The following is a 17,941-nucleotide window of genomic DNA, read 5'->3' on the forward strand; positions in this document are numbered from 1 at the left end:
ATTGTGTCATTCGGCTCCATATTTTTTCTCCTCTCCGTATGGTTCATCTTGACCAGCATTTGCAGACAGATGAGAGGCAAGCCTTGTACAGTTTGCCACGCACCCAGCCCTTCCTTAGTGTCTTCCAGATGGCCACTTAAATTACCTGTCTGGGATGTGACGACATTTTAGTTTTCTTTTTCTTTTTTCTTTTTTTTTTCTTTTTTTTTTTTTTTTAACATTTATTTATTTTTGAGACAGAGAGACAGAGCATTAATGGGGGAGGGTCAGAGAGAGAGAGAGAGAGAGACAGAATCCGAAACAGGCTCCAGGCTCTGAGCTGTCAGCACAGAGCCCGATGTGGGGCTTGAACTCACAGACCGCGAGATCATGACCTGAGCTGAAGTCGGACGCTTAACCGACTGAGCCACCCAGGCGCCCCTTAGTTTTCTTTTTCTGATATCAGCCAGAGGTGCCAACGTAAACATGAATGGGAACTGGCTTTGGTCATTCACTGGATCAACAATGTTTATGGAATTCTAACATGTGCCAGGTTCAATGTAGATACCATGGTCTGGAGTCTGGAATAGACATATATGGAACAGTTTTGATTAGACAAAAAGAAACTAACCCACAAGTGGGTTATGCCTGGCGTAGTTCCTGAGCTATTTTTCTTTGTTATGATGCTGATGCAAACGATCCAAAATTTTATGTAGTATTTGGTGCATATTTTATGAGGATTAAATTTATGTTATGTCACCAATTACATCCCAACTTGAAGATTCAGGTTTTCTGAATATCTGTACAGTCCCTCCCTCCAAGTCCAGAGACTTCATTAGGAAGAAGTTCAATGGCATAGAGGAAAGGACTCTGGGTATTAGGATAGGTATGTCCTCGTCTTGGCATTGCGCCTGGAAAAGTGGCATCAGTCTTGTGTCTATTTCTTAATCTGGAAAATGAGGCAACTGGATTACACGTGCGTTTCTCAAGGTGTGAATGTCCTAAGAACTGTCTTCCTCACTCTTCTTCTGGAGTCCAGAAAGTCATAAAAAGCTGCATACTCTATTGGGGTATTCAAACTATAACTACATTTTAGCAACCACGAAGCTCAACACATGACAGCAATAACTGGCAATGCAACGTGTGTGTCCCCCAAATTTTTGAACTACAAACCCTGTTCTGAGCAATCTGTCTACACTGCATGGGCCATCTGGACGACTGGATATCCCCAGAAAGGCCCGGCTTTAGTGAAATGCAACAATGGCTCATATTTCAGGAGGTTGAGCTAATTTGGATCAAACTTTGCAAACAGTGGGAAAACCTGCAATGTTCAGAGCGCACAGTGAGTGCACGGAGGCTAATGAGCTGCCTTCTGACTCATTCATGACAGGGTCAACACCCCACAGCATCTTCTTTGTTAGGAAGGCTGCACCATATACGCATACTCTGCCCTTCCAATTTCCTCTTGATTCTCTGATTTGATGAGGGTATTGTCATGGAAGGTTTGTGTTATGGTGTATTCTCACAGCATTTTAAGTTTTCTTGGGGAGTCGTGGCTTCTATTTTCGCTTCTCAACTCCTTCTCTCCTTTGGCTCTGCTAAATGCCTAGGCGGGGCCTCCAAAATTGATTATGTCCCTTTTATTCCTATTATTCTGATTCTAGTCTGGGATATATTCTCAATTCACATTTATGTCACCCAAGAGTTTAAAAAACCGAGATCCTAATTTATTTTATAGTTGAAATCCTTCTTTCCTTAAGTCTGTTCAAATGGCTTTAGGCAGAAACTCATCTGCTTTTGAAGTCATTGATGTGGCTCCTAGGAAACGGGGCGGCTGCGATTGATGTCTTGGTCCTAAAATACCCAATCTTCTCAGAACGTGGTAGACAGACGAGAGAAGGCGTGAGTGCCCGGATACAATGCTATGAGCTGAATTACGTCCCCCCAGATTCATGTGCTTAAGTCCTAACCCCCAGAACCTCAGAATGGGACTGTATTTGGAGATAGGGTCTTTAAAGAGGTGGTTAAGTTAAAATGAGGTCATTAGGGTAGGTCCTAATCCAATATGTCTGGTGTCCTTATAAGAAGAGGAAATTAGGAAACAGGCGTGCGTGGAGCAAAGGCCATGTGAAGACACAGGGCGAGGTGGCCAGCTTCAAGCCAAGGAGAAAGGCCTCAGAAGAAGCCACCACTACCTAGATCTTGGACTTCCAGCCCCCAGGATTGTGAGAAAGTAAATGTCTGCTGTTTAAGCCACCCAGTCACTGGTATTCATTATGGTAGCCCATGCAAATGACAACATACAGGTGTCCGTGGACGCAGAATCCCACCACCTTCCTGCACACAGATGCGCCATCACCCTGTAATTGTGATTCTTTTGGTCAAGGAAGAGTTCACCTAGCTTCTCAACTCCTACGTTGATGTGATCATGTTGGCAGTATCTTTCTCATGATTTCCGGAAGAATGATCCATGGATAAGCATCTTCATCAAGAAATAGCATCCAAATACACGGGTGTTTATTTTCACAGAAAGCCATCTCTTGCCCACAAGCAGTTCTCATCACTTTCCTGACAAAGGAATATTATAGAAACAAAGTTGAAAAATACTTTGTCGTGTGAGGCAGCTTGGTTCAGCTGCAGAGCTAAACTCTCACCTCAGAACTAAATTGGAATTGGCTGTGAATGGTTACAAATGAAAATCTGTCACCGCTGAAGGGTCTCATCTGCAACACGAGGTAAGAACAGGTATTTTTTCATATTACTGTCTTCTAGCAGGTGGTTTATGTACCTGGGCTCCTGAATGCTTTCCTGGGCCTTGTTAAATTGATTGCTTTTCTGGACTCCATGGGAGAAAAATCACTTGAAGAAGCTCTGAGCAACGCAGTGACAGGTTCCTGCATATACTCTTGCCTTTTTTTCTAACCCCTTTGAATTTGCTCAGCAGATTAAAAAAAGACACCACCATTCTCCCATTTGTCTAAACATATTCAGTCTCTTAAATTAACTTCAGTCATATATTTGTTTCAAAGTCTGGTTGAGTTTAAACTGCCATTAAACCTTTAATCAAATTCTTTTCTCTTGATTTAGTGTTACAAAGTACTTATTCTGGCATATAGGAATTATAGATGTAATTGTAGCTTTCTCTAGATCTCAGTCATTAGCTCCACCCTAAGTTTTATTCCTATATCCATCCAGGAACAAAGAGAATGCAAAACATAACATGATATCAGAACTACAAAGGAAAACAAAATGCATATTGAAAGGTGAAAGTATCTTCCAGAGCTGCTCGAGACCTCCTAGGAAGCCCAGGAAGAAAGAGAACACGTTTGCAAAGAGAATATTGTAAGTAAAAAAAAAGAAAAGAAAAAGAGATACTTATTAATTGTATGACCTTAGGCAAATTAAGTAATTACTCTGTGGCTCAGTTTCCTCATAAGTCAAACGCGGATGATAGAAGCAGCTTCTTTATATAGGCATGTGATGAGGATTGAATCAAATATGCCAGTACTAGTAAAGCATTTAGGACAGTGGCTGGCACCAAGTAAGCACTATCTAAGTGTTTTAAAAATAAAAAAATAAAGTACATGCTAAGGAAATTTCTCTAGGAATGTAAAATTTTATCCAGTGTCTTTTTTTTTGTTAAAACAATTTTTTTTAATGTTTTGTTTATTTTTGCGCGCGAGAGACCCAGCACAAGCAGGGGAGGGGCAGAGAGAGAGAGGCAGACATAGAATCCGAAGCAGGCTCCAGGCTCTGATCTGTCAGCACAGAGCTCAATGTGGGGCTCGAACTCACAAATTCAGGATCATGACCTGAGCTGAAGTCAGATGCTTAACTGACTGAGCCGCCCAGGCGCCCCTCCAGTACCTAATTAAAAAAATATTTTTTTAGTGTTTATTGATTTTGGAGACAGAGAGAGACAGAGCATGAGGGGGAAGGTCAGAGAGAGAGGGAGACCCGGAATCTGAAGCAGACTCCAGGCTCTGAGCTGTCAGCACAGAGCCCAACCCAGGGCTCGAACTCACAGACCGCAAGATCATGACCTGAGCCGAAATCGGAAGCTCAACAGGCTGAGCCACCCAGGCGCTCTGGCCAATACCTAATTTTAAAGGCTAATTCTCACTGGGAGCTTCACTCTCAGTAGGACAGTGAGAGGCAAGAGACTTCTCTATTGCAAACACATATATGGGATTCACGGAATGTTTTCTCGACTCATCCTTCAGCAAGCACCGAGGCCAACACAGTACGTTCCAAACCTGCGATGTTCTGATGATCAGGCTTTTGATTCCAGTTTTAAAAGAAATGGGTGGACTCATTTCCTTAAAAAAAAAAAACACCCTACATAAATATCACTTCTTTTGTCTAGGTATTTTATAAATTGTGCAGTAGAAGCGTGGGGTGACAGTGTCTGTTAGGGCTTCTCATGACCATACTGCATCCTGCTGGTAGCATCCGGCAGGGACTCAGTGTGTCCCTGAGCTTTCATACCAGCTTTCCTACTACGGCTATACCCCTGGCTGCCTGGTGACCTTGGGCAAGCTACTTCTTTGGATCCCTGGTTTCCATCTGAACCTCTGCAATCTCAAAAAAGTGCTTCGAGAATGAAGGAGATGACGTAAGTGTAGCATCAACTCCATAAGTGCTTACGTAGTCAGGACTAATGACAAGGGGAGACTCTGACTTTTGCTAATTTGGTGACTGTGTTGGGCCTCCGTCTCCCTATCTGCGATGGGGTTAGTAATGGCTCCTTTCCTATAAAGCTGCGAGGATTAAACACAGGCGTGGACCACAGTGATTAACATAGATTACCTGTTGTTATGCTTGATTTAATCTTCTGTTAGATGCTGCACACAATCCATTTTAATTGAATCAGCGCTGGGTAAAAATGGCATATTTGGGGGGCAGAAATGATTTTTCAGCACTGTTGTCACAAAATGCAAATTATTCATACACACTTTTATCATAGAAACAGTTCTTGGGCATTGTACAAGATTAGAAAATGCCACGCAAGCAAAAACACAAAACAGAAACTGACGTTGCCATGGCACAGAGATTACCGCAGTTAACACCCTAGAGCATATCCCCCTGCACTTTTCCTACAAATATATGTGAGTAATACTATACATATATTTGAAAGTTTATTTTTTCAGAGGAGTTTTCGGTTCACAGAAGGTTTGAGAGGAACATACAGAGATTTCACATATATCCTCTCTCCCCACACATGCATGCGCTCCTTCACTATCAACATCAACGTCCCCTACGGGAGTGTGAACATTTGTTATGATTGATGATCCTACATCGACACATCATTATCACCCACAGGCTGCAGTTTACATGAGGGTTCACCCTTGGTGAGTCTTCTATGGGTTGGATAAATGTATAATGACATGGGTCCACCATGGTTGCATCATACAGAGTATTTTCATTGCTCTAAAAATCCTCTATAAGATACTTTCAACAGTGCAATATCATACCACGTGCATTGTTTTATAATATGCTTTTTTCAGCTAGCTATCTTGTTCTTTACAGACCAAAAAAAATCTTACCTAATACCATATACCATAAACGCAATAAATATTTCCATACCTAATACCATAAACGCAATAAAATATTTCCAAATGTCCCAATTTTGTTTTTTTATAGCTAATTTGCCCAAATCAGCCTCCAATCCAGAACTACACAAGTGCTTGTGTTTCAATAATATTTTATTTGTATCTTGACCAGTTCCATATTACTCTGCTCTAGTTTATATACAGTAAAGTACAAAAATCCTAAGGGTACAGTTCAGTGAGTTTTGACACATGTAAAAATTTATGAAAGCAACATGAAAATGAAGATACAGAATATTTCACCACCTCCAAAGTTTCTTTGTCCCTCATTTCAGTCCATCGCTCCTCCAGAGGCAAACGCTCTCCTGATTTCTGTCATTATTGATTTATTTTTTATTGTTCTTGAACTTCATCTAAATAGAGTGATTCAGTATTTACTCCTCCTTTGAGTCTGGCTTTCACTAAACATTATGTTTTTGAAATACATCCATGCTATGTTTAGTAATGCCCCTTCCCTTTTATTGCTGAGTAGAAAATACATTGTACATTGTATCTATCAATATACCACGGTTTGATTATCCATCCTTTTGCTGTGGTGGGTTTAATAGTGGTCCCCAAACTGTGACACTCCTCCCACTGACAAGTGAGGTCGATGTCTCCACTCTTGAATTTGGGTTCTGTGGCTGCTTGACACCAGAAACTGGCAGCTTTTACTTCCTGTCTCTTGGGATGGTTGTTACTGGCACACATCCACCCTTCTGCGAGGAAACCCCTGCGACAATGTGGACAGGCCTCCACGAAGAGGTCCAGGCAGAGACAGTTGTAGCCTCTAGCAGGATTCAATTACCTTTTTAAAAATGTCATTTCTTTTCAGTTTGATACTTTGAATTTTATTTATTTTTGAGCTTACAGATCTGTCATAAAATCCACCATCATTTGATGATTTAACGGGTTCAATTTACCTTTAAAAAAAACCACATTTAAAACAGTTGTTTTTAAGTCTTTGCAGATTTCCATAGCGGGGTCATTAGTAGGTCTGCCTTTATTGAATTTCCTTCTATCGATTATGGGTCCATTTATCTACTTCTTTACATATTTTGTAAGTTTTTATTCTATGCCAGTCCTTGAAGAACAGTGAAATATGATGTTTTTTCTTTCTTCTTTTCTTTTTTCCCCAGAGAAAACAAGAACTTTCTTCCATCAGGCAGCCTAGCCAGGGTCTGTTTCTTTAGATTCCTCTTACTTCGAATTGGGCCAGGGCTGGACTGTAGCTGCAGTTAGTTTATGTCTGATTTCAAATATGATTTAGGGATTTAAGTTTGTCCTTCAGCTCAATCCCCAACTTTCTTTACTGCTGTTGCTACAACTGAGGGACAAATAAATCTCTTTGATCCTCTGAGGATTTGAACTTGAAGGGGTTTGATTTTTAGCTTAGTTGGTTATGACTCCCGTATGGATTCAAATTTTGCAGGGCCCTGGGATCTGAACACCATGAAAATGGTCCAAATTTTGTCTGTCTTTTAGCCCTGTCCTCATAACAATTTCTGCCGCTTTCTCAGAGAACGACTTCCAGGGGATGGAAGAGGGGGGAATATGTTGGCCTGAACAATGATTTTACTAGTTGAGCTCTTACAGATTCCACCTTCTTCTGCTGGCCTCACTGTTGCTAAAGTGTGGCTGGTTTCTCCTCACACTTCCCTCTTCCATCTATGACGAGTGTGCTCTTTTCCATATCCACAGTCAGATTGGAATTTGCCGCTAGGTGTGGCAGCATCTGCAGCTCTTTGCCTGTCTCTCTCTGGAATTTAGCTCATTAAGCCTCTTTTTTTTTTTTGCATCCATCCACTGATCTTTGATAGCTTTATAGAAGTGTTTTTTTTCCCCCTTGTTGTTACCATGGGAATGACGGTTTTGTGCACCAATCCACATCCTAATCAGAGACAAAACTCCCCCAACAACTTTAGAGTATTTATTCTTTTCTGATTATAAACTTTGGGATCAGTTCTGTGATTTATAAGGTTTGCATTATAGGATTCCTTTAAATATTAAGCAGACAGAAGAGTATTGGAGATGCAATTGGAATTTCTGAACCACCAAATCTAGCGCTTAGGAGTTTTTGTGATTCTCTGTGTGTTTCTCACAGGGGAGAAAGTGATTGGCAGTGAGATATCAACAGACACAGGCAAAGGCTGCAGATCCCGTTAATGTCAGTGAAGGATCAAAGATTTAACTGCATGGCGATGGCTATACCAAGCTGGAGACTCAGCAGCGTTCCACCTTTTGGAGATCAATTTTCATGGCCTTAAAATTCCTGGAACAGTGCTTGTCAGCCAATAACACAGCCTGTCTGTGGACAGGCTCTCCCCAGGCAGGTTTTTCAAGAGGCTCAACCTGGGTCCAAGAAGAGGCCATTGTGCCCCTCTGGCTTGTATGTTCCTGTGACTATATGGAGAAGCCCCAGTCATCCTCACTCTGTGCTATGTGCTCACCTCCTGCAAAACCTTAAATTAACTCTCTCTGTTGTCCTGGGGATGTCATGTGCCTCTTTTATCACTGTGGGTGCACTCTGGTCCTAAAGTCCTTCTGGAAACATGCAGGTGTAGAGAATCAAAGATTGATCTGTCATCCCTGGGAATCTGACCATCCCACAGAGAAATGGGCTTACAGTCTTTCTTAAGTCCTATCCTGATACACAAGTAAAACCTTTAAACTCTCAGCATCTAATTGCATATCTTAAAAATTTTTTTTTTAACATTTATTTATTAGAGAGAGACAGAGCATGAGCATGGGAGGGGCAGCGAGAGGGGTAGACACAGAATCCGAAGCAGGCTCTAGGCTCTGAGCTGTCAGCACAGAGCCCGACACAGGGCTTGAACTCACAAACCACGAGATCATGACCTGAGCTGAAGTTGGACGCCTAACCCACTGAGCCACCCAGGTGCCCCTAACTGCATATCTTAAATCCGTGTAGGTTTCATATATTAATTATATCTTATAAAGCTGTAAAACTAAACTCCATTAGCATCAAGTTTCTCACAAGTTCTCACAAAGAACTTAGTAATAATAATATGTAACTCACTGCTAGTGAGGATAAGGATAACAGACGTGTCCTTGCTTTGAAAAATGTAGAGTACTGATCAGATTGGGATGGAAGGAGATTTCATAGGGCTTTTGGCTTTGGAGGTGACACAATGATTGTATTACCCATTTGCAAACCCTATTTGTAAACAAAGATTTTAGGGAATGGTATTAAGAGATTTGGCTATTTCCGGTTCTTAGATATAGGGAGCAGTTCCTCTGTGTCCACCACAAGACACTGAGTGTTAGGGATGTAGGAACAAATGCAAAGCCAGTAAGGGGAGAAATTTGATCTGGTCCAGTTTTTGCCAAAAGGGTTGGTATGGTGAGGTGACTTACTTTATGCTTTAAGTAATTGGAAATTATTGAAGGATTTTAAGAGAGGAATTTTAGATTCCTTAGCTTTTTTCTCTAAGATACAGAACTGTTCTCATTCATCTTGTTTCTGTGCTATACCTATTCTTTCTACGTCTTTCGGTACAAAACATTTTAGAGCTAAATTAACTATGTTTAAATTATATTTAATACTGACAAATGTTTGAAATGGCTATTTCTGGAAATTTGTACATTTACCTCTCTATAGTACATCTCCCAAAGTCATCATTTTGTAGAGTTGTATTGAAATGTATTTTTATTTTGAAAGAAGACATACAAACAGCCATAGGTATATGAAAAGGGGCTCAAAATCACTAAACAGGGAAATGCAAATCAAAACCACCATGAGCTATCACCTCACACCTGTTATTAAAAAACATGAAAAAGCAAAAGGTAAAAATTGGGGAGGAGGTGGAGAAAAGGGAACCTTTGTGTGCTGTTGGTGGTAATATAAACCGGGGCAGCCACTGTGGAAAACAGGATGTGGTTTCTGAAAACATTAAAATAGAATGACCATATGATCCAGCAATTCCGCTCTGGATGTATATCCAAAGAAATTAAATCACTATGTTGAAAAAATATCTGCACTCTTGTGTTTATTGCAACATTATTCACAATAGCTAAGAGAAGGAAGCAACCTAAATGTGCATCAACAGATGAATGAAAACGTGGCATACATATAAAATGAAATATTTGGTCTTAAAAGAAGAAGGAAATCATGTCATTTGCAACAACATGGATGAACCCAGAGGACCTTGTGTGAAGTGAAATAAGCCAGGCACAGAAGGGTAAATACTACGTGATACCACTTACGTGAGGAATGTAGATCATGGAAGAGCAAGTGGAAAGGTGGTTGCCAGGGACTGGGGGGGAAGGGCCACAGGGAAATACTAGTCTAAGACAATAGGTTTCAGTTATAGAAGACGAATGATACCTAAAGATCTACTGTGCTTAGAGTGAACAATACTGTATTGTATACTTAAAAATTTGCTTTGAGGCTAAATCTTATGTTAAGTGTTCTTATCACACACACATAAAAATAAAGAGGGTGCAAAGAAAGGTTTGGAAGTGATAGGCATGTTGATGGCATAGACAGTGGTGAGCGTTTCATGGGTGTATACTTATCTCCAAACTCAAGTTGTATGCCTTACATATGTACAGCTTTTGGTATGTCAATCAGACCTCAATAAAGTGGTTAAAAAAAAAAGAAATGCATTTATTTTGCAAGGTGCTTTGCAGCATCACCATAATGACATCCGTGGAAACATTTCAAGTGCTCCATATTCCAGTAAGTTAAACCCTGAAATAGATTCAGGTACCGAAACAGTAATACTGCATGTTGATTCACATATATAAATACACGCTTATGTAGAGAGGCCATTGTTAGATGTGGTCAGTTCTTAGATTAGTCCTTCTGCTTCAGGAGGTTATAATCTTTTTTTTTTTTGGTAATGTTTGTTTATTTTTATGAGAGAGAGAGAGAGAGAGAGAGAGAGAGAGAGAGAGAGAGAGGAGGGGCAGAGAGAGAGAGGAAGACACAGAATCCAAAGGTGGCTCCAGGTTCTGAGCTGTCAGCACAGAGCCCGAAGCAGGGCTCCCACTCACAGACGACAAGATCATGACCTGAGCTGAAGTTGGATGCTTAACCAACTGAGCCACCCAGGAGCCCCAGCAGGTTATAATCCATTAGAGACCATTGTGAAATGTGACCAAGTGAGTCACAAGTGAGGCCGGGGTTGTTAAATTTTATGGCAAATGCATCCCAGAATATTTTCATTCTTTTGCAAATATGTGTCAAAGCAAGGATTGTACAGGACCAAGTTTAGCAGGCAAGGACAACTTCATTCAAGGCTGTTGCAGTAGGGGAGAGAGGCCAGAACTTAAAGTGTGAACTCAACTCTGCTTAGACAAAGGCTGGGAGAGCTTTTAATTTTGGGGGTATGGAGGGATCATAGGTCATTTGTGTTTGCTAATTTGGCCTTATCCAAAGGAAAAGTAAACTTTTCCTTATGTGCATGAGAGAAGATATTTTACTTGGAGCAAAGTGCCCATGGAAGTTTGGCTCCTACCTTCTCCTGGAAAATGGGATCTATCCCTTGATGTTAGCATTTCAAAAAGATGGCTCTCAGCTCTTAGATGAAGTCATTCCTGGATTGAAAAATGGGCAAGATGCCTTTAAAAAGATTTACATCTTTATAGAAGAAATAACAGGTTTTCTAAAGAAAACCCTCTGAGGAAAGGGAGGTCAGTGCTCAGCGTTAGGAAGAACCTGTCTAAAGTTTAATCAAGCTGAGGTGAACCTTAAGTCCCTCTTGGGTCATCTGCATGCTTGAAAGCTTTCTGTAAACCATACTGTCACATTTTATGTTAATTCAATAATAAGATAACAAACCAGCACTTGATAAAACTTAATAGTTTGCAAAACATTTTCCTACATGTCATTTCTTTTTATCTTCACAGACACCTGTGAATAGCATATAATTGTCTCCCCAATCTATATATGAGAAACTTGAGTCTCAGAAATGGTGAGTGAATTAACAGAATCATATAGCTGGTGAATGGTAGAGAAGGTGGTATTTTTTAAAAGTGTTTATTTTGGTGGGGAGGGACAGAGAGAGAGGGGGAGATAGGCAGAGAGAGAGAGAGAGAGAGAGAGAGAGAGAGAGAGAGAGAGAGAGAATTCTAAGCAGGCTCCATGCTGCCAGCCCAGAGTCCGGCGATGAGTTGGATGATTAATCGACTGAGCCACCCAGGTGCCCTAGTAGAGGAGGTGTTTTAAGGCATCTGATTCCTGTGCCCTCTCCAACTTGTCCTCCTTATTTAAGGGAACTCTTAAATGTGATAAATTCTTCAGGAAAACAACAAAAAACAATTGCTCTAACATTGTTCTTTTGATTTGAGATCTCTGTTTTGTTTCTTTAAATTGTATTAATATAGTTAGTAGATTAGTAGATAAACCTAACAGGTAACTACTATCAACTTTGGATGATAACAAGAGTCATGTCAATTCCCTATTAAAAGTGAGCTTATGAATCTATAAGAACATTATGTAGAAAAATTAACTCATGAAAACCAATTTTTATTTGCTATAAATATCTAATCACTCAATTATTTCTCCTTATGCTCATTAAACTTATCTCCTGGAGTTTCTTGGTCAAAAATCTCCTATGGGATATGCTCTAAAATTTTAGCACAAATCAAGGAAGATGGGGACTTTTATTCAGGTGTGAGTTTTAATTTCATGAGCTATTTAACAGCTTCCAAATGGAGTTTCTCTGTAGCCAGAATCAAATATAAAGATTTTCTTTGCCACGGTTTCAACTTAATTTGAAAATGATTTGGATGATGGAGAGAAGGGCTTGTCTCAACACTACTGTCTAGACTCTCTTGACAAATTTTAACCAGCTTTCAAGTGCCTTTTTGTTCACCAGCAGCATCCGACCACTCCCTTTACAGCACTGTCAAAGTCTGAACAGCCCTCCTCCCTTTTTTACGCATTGAGCATGTTCTCACTTGGGATTTTTCTACCAGTCCTTCAGGCCTCCTCCTCATCATTCTTCTCTTTTGAAATTTATTGCAGTTTTGATTTCCTGCCATGGTAATGGGTTATCTTTTATAACTGTGAAGATGAGTGCTTTCATTTGGAGAAAGTCTACAGCATTCCTGTCGGGCTCCGGATAATAGCTTAGAAGCGCTATTCATCGAGTTTCTTAACTATGTCAATAGTTCAGGACACCCTGTCATCTATTTTACAGGGTCCGACGGTGTTTTCAATTCCTACGATACAGGTTTGGAATGTTATTGAGGCAAACAGTTCAGCAAGTTTTACAACTGGGAACAGAAGAGGATGGCGTCTATAATTACAAAGGTTGTTTGAAAAGGGAGGATGAGGCAGGTTCAGCGTATAGAGTGTTGTATTCTGGTGTCAGTATGATGATAAAAGTTGGGAGCTGAAAGGTATCATCTAGTGACTTTTGTAGTGGTTCTCAACAGGTGGGAGGGTGTGATTTTTCTCTTTCCGCCCTGGGACATTTGGCAATGTCCTGAGACATATTTGGTTATCACACTGGAGGAGGCATACTGGCATCTAGTGGGTGGAGGCCAGGGATGCTGGGAGACATTCCCCCATGCACTAGGAAGCCCCTACAACAGAGAATTGTCCAGTCCAAAATGTCAAGTGCTAAGGATGAGACATCCTGTATTTAACACTATTTTATTACACTATTACAAGTAATACCTTAGTACTACTTGTAGTACTTTTCAGTATCGGATATTTTTTTTGTTGATTTATTTTTTCTGGTGTGTTTATCTTGACCGCGTCGGCCACCTCCATTTCTTCATTCCACTGATCAATGCTCAGTAAGATTTTCTTTACCAGGGAAATTATTTATTTCCGTTTCATTCGGGTTTTTTTTTTTTCCCCTGAGGTTTTATCCGGGTCTTTTCTTTGTAGAATATTCCTGTTTGTTCATTCTGCTTGACTCTCTGTGTCGTGGACTCTGTGTACATTAGATAAAAGAGTGCTTCCTGTGGGAGATGAACCTTATCATTCAACCCTGCCCTAGCCCTTGGCTGTCTTTCAAAGCTTTGTGATTGTCCAAGCAGCCTATTTTATTTTTAGAGGCCGCCAGAAGTTGAGGGAAGACCCCTCAGTGTCCCCAAGTGGGTGGGTGGGAGGAGAATCTCAGTGGGCTCCTGGATGCAAGTTGATTGAAAGCCAGACCCTCATACAATAGTTTAAAAGTGTGCAAATGTATACGACTGTGAGACCGCCAGCTTAAGCCCTGCTGTCTACCAAAGCCAGGTGATAGAAGTATCCCCTGGTGGCCGCCGCAAAAACGGGGGCCTCAGACATAAAACCAGGGCCTCTGAAGTAAAACCGAGGCTCCGGTGTAAGAATGGGCATCTGACCTAAAAAGAGGGCATCCGACATAAAACCCAGGCACCTGTAAACCGGGCACCTGCTTTAAACCCCGGCACCCGACGTAAACTCAGCCATGTGACGTAAACCCAGGCACTTGACGTAAAATCAGCCACCTGACGTAAACCTAGGCACTTGACGTAAACTCAGCCACCTGACGTAAACCCAGGCACTTGACGTAAAATCAGCCACCTGACGTAAACCCAGGCACTTGACGTAAAATCAGCCACTTGATGGAAGACCCGCGCCTGCAGCCTATGAAATCTCCCGTCCAGGAGACCTGGGCGCCGGTCGGTCTCTCCCCGCCAGGACAACTTCAGCTGGCTTCCACACTCCAGTCAAACCCGATGTCTGCCCTCTCGGGTCCTCCCTCCGAGAAGCCAACGCTGTCGCACACAAGGTTTGGGCTTCCCCATCGTCATCCCCGCATGGGACCCGGGTGAGTCTAAGCGCGGCCTGTGAGAACTGCCTCTCAGGTGTGTGGTCTGTGTGTTCAAAGCTGGGATTGTCTGATGCGGGGTTCAGACTCTTCAGTCTTCAGGGAGAGGCTCGGGTTTTGGGGTCGTCGGGGCTTAAGGGCCGGGGGGAGGGTCTGCGGGCCGACTGTGTCCCGGCCGCTCCTTGCGCGCTCCGCGTCTGTGTGGCCTTTCTCTCCTTGGCCTGAGGCACAGGAGGCCTCCAGCTCTCAGGGCTTTTTGTTTCCAGAGGAAGTTGTTCCGTAGGTAGCTGTAATTTTGGTCGGTTCCCAGAAGGAGCCGAGCTTAGGATCCTCTTCCGTCACCGTCTTGAACTGGAACGCCTCGGTAAGATGTTCTCGAACGTTCTGTGTTCCACAGCCACCGTTGCTTTTCACAAGAGGGGAGACTGAGGCCAAAAGGTTATGGACCCACGTGGTGGTAGTTCATATCAAGATACTGGTGTCTTGATTTAGAAGTGCGCGGCCCATCCTGCTGTTGTCCGAATGCAAGGCCGTTGCGTCCACTGGTTTGTTGTTAAATCTAGAAGTCAAGAGAAACCGTCATCTTCTCTTATGTATTCCTAATGTTTCAAGAGCCTCTCAAATTTTTTAGCAATATTTTCCTGATAGCATTCACTTAGATGCTTGGTACAAAAGAACTGTACCCCGTTCTCCAGTTTATTTTTCTGGAACATGTCATGTCCTCTTAGTGGCGACAGAAAAAAGCAAAAACAAAAACCAAAATTTCAGGAAAACGAAGACTTCATAACAATTGTGGAGTATGTAAATATTTGTTCTCATACACTCCAGATAAATTGCTCCAAGAAACTTGTAGAAATGGCTTATAAATATTATGTTTTTGTTTTTTGTCACTTTAATTAAAAGGTATCATTATTTATTATGCTAGTAAGTCTCAGCTTGACTTTGACTTTTGGTGATCCATACTTGAGGGGGAATTCCTGGAATCTTGCTGATGTCCATCTTGATGACAACTTTTAGAAAACATTTTTGTTTCTTCACCTATGATGTGTGTAATCAGAAGGAGTTCATAGTCTGCCGTGGGGTATCTTTTTTGAATTAAGCTGGTAAGGTATAGCTTAGCACCTTTACTGTGGAATCAGCCGGTAAGCTACGACTTTACCACTTTCTAAAAACAGAGCAGTGATCCATCCACCATTTTGGATGAAACCTTTCTGTTTTAATTTACACCTGTATTAAAATTTTTTTAAAGTTTTATTCATTTATTTAGGGGGAGAGAGAGAATGAGAATGAGCAGGGAAGGGGAAGGGGGGGAGAGAGAGAGAGAGAGAGAGAGAGAGAGAGAGATATCCCAAGCAGGCTCCATGCTGTGAGTGTGGAGCCTGGTGCGGGTCTTGAACTCAGGAACTGTGAGATCATGACCTGAGCTGAAAGCGAGTCAGAAATCTTACCCGACTGAGCCACCCAGGTGCACCGACACATGTATTTTATATTACGTTTGCTTAGTGTTATGTGACTTCCAAAGCATTTCCATTCTTAATCTTTATAGGGCCCTTTTTAGGTATGCAGGAAATACATTTCTAATTCAGTATACTTTTTAATACATCATACAGATTTATCTCTGAATAACCCCAACCAGACTGTAAGCTTTTGTAAGGCTGGAAGCACATTTTATAACTCTTTGCATCACATCAGTGCCCTTAATAGGAAAAAGTAAATGTGTTTTTGTTGATTTAGCTATTGTAAAAATTTAATACCAGGGAACTCAAAATACGTAGACCACATGCAAGATTTGGCAGACTCTTTTAGGATTAAGCAAATTCTAAATTTTTAGGACCCCAATCAGTCAATTCCCCATGTATGTTGGAAATGTGAAAACCAGAGAGTTAGTATGGAATCTAAGTTTCTTCATGCCTGTTTAAAATTCAGCTTGATTTCATTTCTTGAAACTTGGTCTGTTCCCTACAATGTTGAAGGTAAAAATCACGAGAAATCACCGTATTACAAATGTAAAGAAATATCAAGCATAGGACCAATGTTGTTAGTGTTTTATTGTCATCTAGCACTTTTTTAGCCACTTAAAATATTTCACCACATTTGAGAGTCAGCACAATGTTAAGTGCCCTGGGAATAAAATGATGTGGTTCTGAGTCCTGATTGTGATTTCAAGCATTTGTTTAAATCTCTGCAATTCATGATAATTATACATATTTCTCATGATGCTTGGAAAAATTAAATGAGATTATACGATTGTACTTTGTAAACTGAAAGGCACTATAAAATGTTAACTATGATTTGGAGGTTTGAGGAATGATCAACAATGTTTTGCATAATAAATTATTCCAAGACTTAGTGGTGTGAAAAAGCAATCATTTTATTTGCTCATATTTGCATAGCTCAGCAATTGGGAAATGATTTGACTAGGCAGCTCTTGATTGGGTCTGTAGTGCAATTGTGATCACATGTTGGCTATCACTATAGTTGTCTAGACTTGACTGGCAGGATGTCCAAGAGGGTTCACTCACATGACTGGGAGCTGAAGCTGGTGGTAAGCTGGGGACCATAGCTGGGGCTATGAGTACGAGTTTCTTTCTTTACTCCTCTGCTCCAGCTTGGTGATCGTAGGGTAGCCATTTATTAAATGAATTCCCTAGACTGAGTGTCCCAAGAGAACGAGATGGAAGCTGCCTAGCTGTGGAGGCCCTGCGATATCACTTCTGCATCCCATTGGTCCTCATATTTAAGGAGGGAGGATAAACTCCCATCTGTCAATGGGAGGAGTACCAGTGATATCACAGACACATTTTAAAACCACCTCTTGCCATTAGAAAACTCAGAGGAGAGAGAGAGAAATTAAATGGGCATGTTGTAGAAAATGAGACCATATATTTACAAAAATGTTAAAAAAATGTTAATATTTTCCTGTTCCTAATTCTGTACCAACATTTTTTTTTTTTTTGATCGTTTGGTGAAAATGGTGGTGGGGTTTCCTAGGTTTTACAGACATGCATCTTGTTCTCCAAGAAAATTCTCTGTGTGCTGTTATTTGAGGGGATGACCTATCCGTGGATATCTTCTTTGTCACTTAACGGGATGTACAGTTGGTTTTTGTAGAGTTTCATTTGATTCACTTACTTGAACTTTGTTGCCATAGCTATTCTCAGGAATTGTGTAATCAATAGGCAAATATTCCTAACCTTTCGACAGTTTAATAACCTATGACTTGGTGCTATTATTAGCGTATATCTTTTTCAGAGGCCAATTATCCCAGCAGGTGATTAGGTTTTATCTCAGGCATCCCAGGTGGGGATTTTCCCAGTCTGTTTTGTAGCAATCCCCCAGGTACCTCACAATCACATCTCCTCTGTCTGGTGCTCCTATAAACTGACTGCCAGGTGCAGTTTACTCTTCCAAAGAAGGATTAGCTTATTTGCATCCATATGTGCTTTGTCATGTAGAAGGATTGGCAGGGAAAGTTGCTGGTGGTGCAGTTCCTGCCCCCAGGTGAAGCCAAACCTCTCACTGTGAAGTCCAGTGGGCATATTTTGAGGAGGCTGCCTGCCAAAGAGAAGCCTCTGCTGTTGTATTGTTCCCAGCAAAAAG

The 17,941-nt window shown here is 41.2% G+C and overlaps 1 long non-coding RNA gene across 1 annotated transcript; it reads left to right on the top strand.

Moving 5' to 3' along the window:
- The first annotated feature begins 463 nt into the window (after nucleotides 1–463).
- LOC122494484 lies at nucleotides 464–8,247 on the top strand. The gene is made up of 2 exons (XR_006300176.1): nucleotides 464–3,321; nucleotides 7,672–8,247. It is a non-coding gene; the product is annotated as an uncharacterized LOC122494484 (long non-coding RNA).
- Nucleotides 8,248–17,941: the final 9,694 nt, after the last annotated feature.

Source organism: Prionailurus bengalensis, chromosome E2 (genome assembly GCF_016509475.1).
Source record: "Prionailurus bengalensis isolate Pbe53 chromosome E2, Fcat_Pben_1.1_paternal_pri, whole genome shotgun sequence".
NCBI classification, from domain to species: domain Eukaryota; kingdom Metazoa; phylum Chordata; class Mammalia; order Carnivora; family Felidae; genus Prionailurus; species Prionailurus bengalensis.